Raw genomic sequence first — 11,285 nt, 5'->3', positions numbered from 1 at the left:
CGTACAACTTCCGAAGTTTTGTTACGTCTCGACTGGTTTTTGCACGCGAATATATTTATTTGATTTTCTTTTTGTCATTATAAAAACGGAGTTTATAATGAAATGATAATGTCGTCGATCACATAACACATTCAGATTTATAGTGAAATACATTTTAGCATATTTAGTTGTGTTTAAACTGAAAAGAATGACTTTTTAATAAATGTGGCCGGGTGAGAAATTATGAAGTGTAAAATCTTCCCACTCACTAAAAACCAGTCTTCAGTCGTTTAATTTTAGCCTTCTTGTCTTAGCCAATCAGAAAGTTATTGATTACCAAGTCTTCTCTCGTTTAATTTCAGCGCACGCGCATAACTGGCAAAAAGGTCGAACGTCCACCGTTGACCGTCCACTTTCATTTCGCTATGTTCTCACGGGTTCCGGGTGTAATCCTAATCTCCGGGCGAAATTAGTACCCTCGCACGGCGCTTCGCGCCGGCTCGGGGAAAAATGGATGGAAAAGTAAAACTGTAAAATATATTCCCTTCAGGTTCTCCTTTGAAAACAAGACTTCAAGGTAATTAAAACCAGGCATGGCAACCACAACACCTTCATCATATCGTATTGCGAAGAAAATTACCCGCCACTACAATCATATCTCGTTTTTACGTACATGTAAGTCTTTGAAATTAATACCTAATGGTCTACGCGCAACATACTCTTTTGAAAACTTAAAATAGAGAAGAATAATTAATCATAGATAATATAGACTGATTGATAATTGTATCAATCCCCAATTTACACTAACCTTACTATATAAGACAATGAAAGTGCATACAATGTATCATGGAGGAAAAACAAAAGATTTCATCGATGATATAAATATTGCTTCCTTGCTGACTCAATTGTGGTGGAACAGTAAGTGATACCCTTGTTGTTGTACGTGGAGTTCTTATGATGATCTGTGTTTAGCAAACTTGGTTTCTGTCTACTTTTTAATCCCAGATTTTGTATTTTGTGTGGTCAGTTGTATTTTGAAAATGATCCTGTCGAACTAAAGTGTCAGTATAGTTGAGTAGTTGGTAATAAGTAACTGCATCTGGTTGTAGGCAATGCTACCAAAAATACAGTCTATCATTCCTATGAATTCCTATGATATTATTTAATAATCAGGATTGACTTCTTAAACATAATAATTCAATTTATTCTGATATAGGGCTCATAAAAGAATATCCCGCTCTTTGACTTATTTATTACAGAGGTAAGTTTTCAGCATTCATAAATCATGTATGATACTTGTTGGAATGATAGTGAGTCATATCTGATAAATGGAATTGGAAATGCAATTATGTATCGCGATTTCGTAATCAAATTGAAGTCTTCAACACATTGTTTGCAAATATTTTACCAGGAGAAAAAAATGAAAGCAGTTGCTCATCCACAAACCTAACACTGCTCATTGTCACGGCGGTGGTACTGATATTCTTTTTTCTTCCGGTGGGTTTTATCGTCTACTGGTGTACGAAAAAAAATTATCTGCAATGTCAGGGAGAAGGATTACTGGGCGCTCCCGCCAGGGCAACGACGATACAAGCAATTACATACAGGTAAAGTAATCGCTGCACACAGGGATAGTTTATGAATAAGTTTCATAGATAAGATTGTTAGTCTGGGGCCGGTTTTTCGAAGCCAGAGATCAAATACGTTCCCATCTAAGCTGAACACACATCATATGCAATTCATTTGCAATTATTATGCATGCAGTTCTTTTGGGAAATTGAACATTCAAGTCTCTTATCAGTTCACCGTTTAAGCTAAACATCTTTCTTGGGTAGGGGCGTAAGCGAATCGTTGTAAGGGCGTCAATATTTTAAAACTTCCGGCTGCATGTCATTTTCATCATTATTGCCATAGTATCCTGCACAGAATGTTTTGCACAAACCTTGTCTCGATTGACACTGGCGGCCTGGCCCCGCCAATGTTCTTGCTGGCCCCCCTTCCCCAAAATCCTGGCTACGCCTCTGCCCGTGTGATTCAATTTTTTGATTGAAATTCAATGCACCCCGAACAAAACATTGAATACTGTTATAAAGTACTGTTTACAGGTCAGCTCCTGCAAAATCAAACCTCTTCTTTTCTTATGAAACTCGTGGAGCTGCTCACTCCTGAAGGTAGGCCAAACTGGAAAGATCTAGCGGCAAATTTTGGCGATTTCGCTTACGAGGAAATCGCGAACTTCGGAGTTGGCAAAACTACAGTGGAGACCAAAATCACGTCAACCATCGACAAATTATATAGATGTTGTCTCAACATTAAGAAGGAAGATGTGGCGACGTACATTGCCGATTGTGTAAGCCAAATAACAGACACTACACTTGTGTAGACAATTGGCCTTTTTTGACAGGCGATATCCGCCGTTTCCTGCATGCCTATATGGGTACCAAGTGAGCACACGACTTCGTTTCGACGTGGAATTTTGGTTGAACTTTTGTCGCGACGTCGATCAGCGGGAAATCGACGTTGTTTCCACGTCAAGGTCATTTCCACGACGTCGAATCAATGTCGCTTGTCAACGTTGTTTCAAGGTTGAAACATGGTCGATACGTAGTTATATACGTACAGGGTCGTTCGGCAACCAAAAATCGACTGGCTTTCAATATTGCCGCATTGCCGTGTTAACACAACCTACGACTTCAACATTGCCGTGTTAACAAACCTACGACTTAATTTTTTACGGCGAATTGGTTAGCTGATAGTGTCTGATACTGTATAAAATATTTCGAGAAATTTGTACGTTCTTGAAAAAAGCGTTAATGCAGGATTCCGGGAGTCGGTTTGTAGTATAGTTTACAGCTATAGCCCGTGGACAGACACATTAAAATAAACAATTGGCCGTGGAAAAAATTATTGTTCCTTATACTTAGCTCTTTGACTCGAGTTCGTTTTTCCGGAGCAAGAGATTTAAGGGGCGGCTGCCATTCTGCGAAACACAGATTGGATAATCTTTATTTGTTTGTTATTGTTGACTGGCATACCAAGAGAAGTTTTTGGAAGGTAAGATGAGTGGATAGATTCATAAACATTCCGATGCCTAATGAGTTAGCCCATTAACAGGCAAAAAACCTTTGTCGACCCCCAGCGTCGCTAGCTGCAGGCCGTATCACCCTAATCGGGAACCTGCGCACAGGTAGAGCGGTTTTGAAATGGGCTGTTGATGTTTCTCCTGCTTTCAACATGCGACCTATACTATAGTTCGGTATATTGTTCATTTTTATTATTAAGAACATTTACGACACAAAATTTGCATAGCTGGGCTGGCTACGTCGCTGCGAACGACGCGATCATAACGCCTAGTAGGCGTCTTGTTATATATTGTTCGTTAAAATTTCTATAAGATTTTCAAGTGACTTTTTTGAAAATGTGCCTCAATAAGGGTTGATATGGGAACCTTAAATGAAATGCTTTAATTAATATTATACAGTGTATAAAACAATAAATATTAGAAAAATTGACTAAATGTGAATGCCTATCATTATCTATTGTTTAGTAACCCATGCATAAGGTGAACTAAACAAAATGTTGACATCATTTTGCCTTTGTTTATGTAATTTCAAATTCAATAGAAAAAGTGATCGAGGTTATGATAATTATAAACTTTGTTGTTTTTGTTTAGTGGATGTTAATTTTTAAACGATACTTAGGAAAACATGAAGACAGTTTAATCATTCAAAATTCAACTTTTGTTTTACTTTTACTTTTGTTTAGACAGCACCAAAAGGACTGTATAAGATTTTCAAACATAGAAACCGCGAAGTGTTTTACTTTGACGGACATAGCGTGGCTAGGCAAGGTAACCGCATTGCGCATTTGCTAACCAAATTCACGCATTTGATGTAAATCTTTGCACTGAAACGGAAAATGACAACTTGTTTTTGCCAGAAGGTCTTTTACAAAATAACAACTTGAATGACCTTCCGTTTTGAAACCAACATTCCGGCCCCTTAAAGGCGATATTTTTTCTTTACATGACGAAATTCTATAGGTTCGAAACTTTATGATAAATCTAAACTAATAGAAATCACATTAACAAATTACAAACGCATTGCAATAAAACTAAACGCTGTAATTTATGCCCTCCAAGAAATCTATAATCATATGTCATCCTGAATTAAGCTCTTTGAACTAGCGTAATGAACTTGTTTCCACACGCCGGCATCGAAAGAAGTTTTTACTAACCCAGTTTAACCAATTACATGCAACATGACCTAATTAAATCTGCATCTCTTATATGCAGTCGTTGATGAGTGTGGCAAGCTTAACGCTTGCAGTACTAAACAGTTCTGTAGTGAATAAGGCACTGTGAAATGAGGAATGTGGAATGAGGAACAAAAGGCTTTATACGTTTTAGAGCACCTATACCTGAGGCAACTTTTTTGCACAATTTTCTAATATGAATTTTCCAAGACATATTTTCATCAATATATGTACCAAGAGATTTTGAAAAAGTAACTTGTCTAATTGGAACATTATCAATTGACAGAGGAGAGGAGAAGAACTTTCTGGGATTGCCTGATTATTTATAAGTAAAGAAATATGTGTGAAGTGTGATAAATACATTAAAACTCTAACTAAGCATCGTATCTGAGATGTATATATAATAAAACTATGCATTTCACGATCCATGTTGGCAAAAACAACTAACTAATGCGTTATAGTATAGGTATAAACATTATAGTATTCGCTATACTGTGAAAAAGTGATATGATATATACAAATTCGCCATTTTTCTGCCATATAGCTATATCGGCCATATCGCTTTTTAGACTGTAGTTATACATGCTTTCATTTTGAGAGCACACGACTACACAGTCATACTAGAAATACATGCATGCAGCAACCCCTCGCCTGAAGGGATAAACATATATTTCCATAATTTAAATTCGTATAAGTAAATGACTATATGAAGTACAATAAAGTATACTATATAAAGTCGACTCTCGAGCTATCAAATTCAACTATACTGTTAGCATAATTCATTAATTGTGCTGCGAATAGTTTTAAATATTCTACTACAATTTTTAGCGAAATTTCAATTTCTTAAACACATTCACCTTTAAAAATAAATGTTTTCCCAATCAAAATAATTTTAACGAAATTGACAAATAAATTTAAGAGGTGTCAATACGTTTGTTGATAAATCCACAAATTAAACTTACAAAATACTTGTAAGTGTTTTAAAATACAAAATCTAACCATTTACCTGTTCAAAAACACTCTAAAAATGCTTCAAAATCGTAGATTTTTTACCATCCCTTTGAATCAAAGTTTTTCTATCCGAAAGCATCTTGTCGGGAACTGACCAACAGATAAGCACTAAAAATACCTTTAGGGCAGGCACTTAACAATGCACAAACTGCACAATATCATATATCACATTAATTAAGGGAAGGGGTTTAAATTGAGTTAGTGAGGGTGTGACACGCGAGAAGTGCGGACGAAGACTTAGTGAATTTAATACATTTTCTTTACTAAATATTGTTGTTTGAGACTTTGTGATTTGTCGGGAACATCAGTTTGGGGTCAACAAAGCATCTTTCACATTATATTTTAATCAATTTTACGACTGAATTTTTCGTATATTTTCAAGATCATCGAAATAAAAATAGTTTTTTATATTTCAAAATGTCAGTTATGTTGACGTGACCAAAATTTTAATTCAGCCAATCGCACACTTGCAAACGTTTGCTAGTTACCAGTTTTAACTCGTCTTAAACTCACGCATGCGCATAACTTACAAAAACGCCCAACCTCCACGACATAATGGCGGACAACTTTCATTTCGCATTTGCATTCCCGGGCGTAACTAAAATCCAATAGTCTTATGCTGTATAATCAGATTATTGTAATCCGTACTTAAAATTGATGCAATATTTAGCTGTTATTGAAAACATTTGACCTCTGTCAGAAAAAATGGGCTCCCTGTCAATTCATATTTAACTAAAAATTTTTGGTGGTCACAAAATATCTCTAAATATTTCATCAGGATTAAGGAAATACTCTATTTCCTTCAATACTTTAGAGCATCTGCCCAAACATTAACAGTAGAAGAGCTATAACATGTTATTTGCATACGCTATCTGCGCTACACATATATATACCCCGGCTGTATGAAAAAGAAGTTTTTGTTAGGTCGATATAGGAAGGACCGCGTTCCTTAATCCGAAAGTCGAGATTTCCGCCCTGTAAAGCAACTTAATACTCCATCCCGGCGCAAAGGTGCACAATTTTTTAACTAAAGGATATAGGAATAGCATGCTGCCCATATAGAACTGCGATTCTAAAGTGTCAAAATGCGCACAATTTTTCTGCAGAGCATATAGCAGTGCAGTCGCCCATATAGAAACGACAATTCCAAACGCACGCACAGGGGAGTTTATACTCACAATTGTAAAGAAAATCAATCCACATCATCTTCGAGACATCTAATTGTGACACCATTTGTGCCCCCTTCCTACGATAACCCAAGCAAGACTTCTCCAGAAACATCAAGTGTTGATGCATCAATGTAACATACATCTATTGACTCTCATGTCTGGAAAAATCTTATTTGCTTGTCCTACCTGTCTCAGCTTAGCAATTAATAAGGTTGCATCTACACTGACTACACACAAATTATACTCGCGAATTTGCATACAATAAGAAAAATTTTACGTTTTTGAGTGCAGATACACCTATTTATGTTATCTCAGTTTTGTGACCACCCAATTAAATTACTCAAACCTCTTTGGACCAATTTTCGATTTAACGATGTTCGACTGAACCAAAGTTATCTTGATCAAACATCAACTCTCCTTGTCATGTAGTCTACAAAAATTCCATAAGCATTAGAGTGTACATGTTCTATTTAACGTTATTACGTTATAATTAGTATACTGTAAAACAGTACAAATCTAAAATTTAATGAATCTATATAAAAATGTATGCAAGTTCAAATTAGTTGTTTTAACAATCTATTTTCTCTATTTTCTAATTTGTTGATGCTGCATGCGTGCGTGTAATTGCAAGACCGATTTAAGTTACACTTGCATAAAATGCGCAAATTACCTAACGTTTGGTTCAATGGCCAGAAATCTGATACAGCATGGCCGCCGCGCACGCGCATCGTATCAAATTCGAGTGATAGAAAATCTGCAGCCTCGTACCCAGGCGCTTTATTGGAAAACATAAAGGTTGCATTCAGCGTAATATAGAGATCTGTGGCTGAGATGTGCGAGCGCGCAGGGGTGCTTGGGGAGGACGCGACGGGAGAACGAAGCGCCTGGCAGAATATGCAGATTTCCGGCTCCCATTTTTGCAAAAAGTGAGAAATGCGTGAAGAGTGAAGACTACAATATGTAGATATATTTTGAAGAAGAATTGAACCTGCGATCAAAATTATGGATGATTTGGAACGATCGTTTCAAGAACTATCATTTGAAGGTAGCTTTATACTGAATTTTTTTATTTTAATACGACTATTTTGACAAATCTCGTTTCGTAAACAGTGTATGGGTATACTCCTCTGTGTTACTATGCAGTCGCGCAGTATTTAACACTATTTAAATTCGTCTTAATTTCCTTACAAAAGTATCATCAAGCTTGGAGGAGGAAAGGTATACGTTTGGTATCGAAGAATCAAGAATTGAGTGTTAGAGGTGAGTGCTTAGTTGCCTTGGGATTTAAATATTTCCTCTATTGATATTAATTAAACAATAATACATTTTTATTTTTATTCTATATCAAATATGCTATCAAGTTGCAATTTATATGCGTGTTACTAGTAATATACAATAACAAACTCCAGGTCAGATTGTTACCAGCACCCCACAGAAAAAGGGAGGAAAAGAATCCCAATGCTTTAACCCCAATGCTTGGAGTTTGTGTGAATTTAAGAATAAACATAAGTACATATTATATATCAAGACTCGATTGTCAGAAATTGGGACTGTTATTCATAAATTATACATATTTGTGCTTTTCATAGGTAGTGGGAGATATAAATCACCAAATTTATGCTCTGAATTAGAAAGGTTGTTGGACTATTGTGAAGACTCCAATGTCCATGAAAAACAGACATTATTAATGAGTTTACATGGCATTCTGATAAAAAGAATACTTTGACACGGGGAATTAAAGAAATTTTCCCACATTCTACAAAAAAGAAAATAGTTGTTGGATGTAAAAATATGTATCTCCTTTTGAGAGTATAATGTAGTAAATAGGACTATGGAACAATATAATTTATACATGTATTATAGTAATTTCTTGGAATACTGTACACAACCTTCATCTACATTGTGTGATGTATATAAGTATATTGCTGTAGGGATTAATTAAGTCTATTGTTTGCTTTGTGGTACACCAGTTGAATTTCATGTACAGTACAGTATACAAAGAGTGTTGGTGTTTATAAAGGAATATTAATGAATTACTCTCTACATAGGTTTCAATAGTTAATTTTTCTTAACATTTAATACAGTTATTTACACTAATTTGTTAATGAAACCACATGGTAGTAAACCATAATATTTCTGTAATGCAGAATGATAATATTTCTGTAATGCAGAATGAACTTAATGTAATGGAAAATGGCTTAGATGAACAGAATCAACTGCTGCTATTACTGCATTAGATGATGGAAACATTGAACTGGCTAATGAGCTTAACAAACTTAGATTCAAATTAAACTCAGCATTGATAAAAACGTACCAGGTCAAAGTCAAAATTCTTAGTGTTTCTGGAGGTGTTAAAATAACAGATTCCCAAGAAAACCAAATTAATAAACTAAATAAAGAAGTCAAACAGATGGAAGAAATGTGCAACCTAAATCTGATGTATTAAAATCATTGCATATTCCAGTAGATACTCTTCTTTCAGCGCTCGTAAATAACTGTTTGCGCCTTAATATTCGAAAATGATGAATAATACAACGCAGTGATAATTTTTGCACAAAATCTTTCCCAAATGTACCGCCCGGTGATAGGGTGTACGGCAATTTGCTCATTTGCATCTATGAAATATATGAATAAATCGTCCGCCGGCGCCATATTTGTTGCATATTCTGCCAGGCGCTTCATTTGTCGCGTCCTCCCCAAGCACCCCTGCGCGCTCGCACATCTCAGCCACAGATCTCTATAATTACGCTGAATGCAGCCTTTATGTTTTCCAATAAAGCGCCTGGGTACGAGGCTGGAAAATCTGGCTGACATAAAATCCTACTAGTAAATAGTATGAGGTTTGTGCACGCATTAACTATTTCTACCAATTTTGCGAAATGCATCAGGAAAATTAAAGTCCCACAAATCTTAAACTACAGTCTATTTTATATTCTTTCAAAAAAATTGAAAAATTATTATACATGCTAGTGCAACATTGTTCCATTTTCGCGTTTGCATTAGACTATAAAACGAGAAAAACCCCCATACTAGCTTCTTCATACATGGAAAATTATCACAAACTTGATGCAAATAAGTGCTTTTTGCGCCTCTGCATCATACTTTGCTTTACTTCCACAAATCTGTACACGATGTTTACATGTTAGTCTTCATTTTGCGTTCAAAATAAGTGCCTTATTTTGTGCTCTAACCTGTTCCAAAACGCTTTGAAAAACTGCACAATATCGCCGGTGATCATAGCATGCGTTATGGCCACTGATTGAAATTGTACGGCGAGAAACTTGGCAATTTCTTGTTGTGTTTTGATTTTCTCGGTTGTATACTTCGCCATGTTATTTCAGGAATGTCTGCAGGGGTTTTCCCTACACTTCCACGTGTAAACATGTCGTAATACCTCATTTGCAAGTAAAATGTCGGACAATTTGTCTAAAAATCTAAGTTAGCCCTGCTTGTATGCAGTGGAGTTTATTTCAACTCAATAGCTTTTACCGTTTTTGAGTTATATTAAGACAAACAGGTAAAGTTTTTTTTGGGACACCCGGTACAATATTCTAACAGATCAACAAAATTCACGGGCTTGCCTCGATTAGCCGTCGAAGTAGGATCAGAACTCGATGACGATGGCCGATCAGGGCAAATATCTGGTTGACTCGTCTCAGTCGTCTGGCCTGAATTTGGCTTATTAACATACCCGTATACAACAATGCCGTGCCATTGCTTCAAAAGAGGATAAGGTATATCCAGCGTACAGATGATTTTTTTTTCATTATTCCTAGCTGCATACCGTAAATCCGGTTGATAAAGCCTGATTTCATCCTCAAAAGACCAGCGATTTTGATATATAACATTAAATTATTGATGCGATATTTACGGAGATACAAGCATTTGATGTCGCAAGGTACTTTCAAAATCCGTGAAAAATTGACAAAAATTGGCTATTAAATTAATTCGAAACTAATACTTTAACTTTTACGTTTTTAACTTTAGTGATTTTAACTTTAAATGTACGCTTTTCCATTGCAAACTTACTCTTATATAAGACCGAACAATTAAAGTTAAAATCGCTGAAGTTAAAAACTTACCACGGGAAGTGGCATGCAAGTATTTTCGAATTAATTTAATAGCCGATTTTTGTCAATTTTGCACAGATTTTGAAAGTACCTTGCAACATCAAATGCTTGTATCTCCGTAAATATCGCATCAATAATTTAGTGTTATATATCAAAATCTAAGTTAGCCCTGCTTGCATGCAGTGGAGTTTATTTCAATTTAATGACTTTTATTCGTTTTTGAGTTATATTAAGACAAAGAGGTAAAGTTTTTTTTGGGACACCCGGTATTCCGGACAGATTTTTTATGGTAAGCACCGATATAACAGTGAGAGAAAAAGTAAATGAAACACTTTCAAAAATTGCTGGTGGTGTGGCACAACTGTATAGGAAGACCAGGGGAAGAGCTCGAATAGATTTGGATAAACGGATGAGAAAATTTCATTTGTTTGAAGGACAAACCAAGCCAATTCATGATTTCCACCAAATTGGGAAATTTTGAGAAAATTTTTCAAATCGGCAGAGCGGAATTTTGATTATTTCGGCTCATTTTAGGGTTCATCACAATGCCCAGGAAAGACATACTAGATTCCGCTTATTAACAGAGCTGGCGAGGGTCATATTTCAAAACACACAACTTCGTACTCCCATATATTATCCCCTTATGATAGCAATAGTTGATTTAACACAAATTAAACAATATCCTCAAAGAAAATAAACAGAAATACTTCCATTGCTTCGCGTAAGATGCATTAGGCGTGCAAGAACTTCACAAAACCATGCTAATCATAACAAACATAATATGCTATAAATAGTCGCGGGT

The 11,285-nt window shown here is 35.8% G+C and overlaps 1 long non-coding RNA gene across 2 annotated transcripts; it reads left to right on the top strand.

Moving 5' to 3' along the window:
* Window positions 1-490: 490 nt before the first annotated feature.
* LOC114543762 lies at window positions 491-3,377 on the top strand. Of its 2 annotated transcripts, XR_003690193.1 has the most exons (4): window positions 491-654; window positions 1,196-1,240; window positions 1,391-1,586; window positions 2,085-3,377. It is a non-coding gene; the product is annotated as an uncharacterized LOC114543762 (long non-coding RNA). The 2 variants fall into 2 exon arrangements; XR_003690192.1 differs by having other exon boundaries at window positions 491-1,240.
* Window positions 3,378-11,285: the final 7,908 nt, after the last annotated feature.

The sequence above is a fragment of the Dendronephthya gigantea genome, unplaced genomic scaffold (genome assembly GCF_004324835.1).
Source record: "Dendronephthya gigantea isolate DGI-Jeju-01 unplaced genomic scaffold, DenGig_1.0 000543F, whole genome shotgun sequence".
Taxonomy (NCBI): Eukaryota; Metazoa; Cnidaria; class Anthozoa; order Malacalcyonacea; family Nephtheidae; genus Dendronephthya; species Dendronephthya gigantea.
Note: the sequence above shows the minus strand (reverse complement) of the source record. Positions and strands in the feature narration are given on the sequence as shown.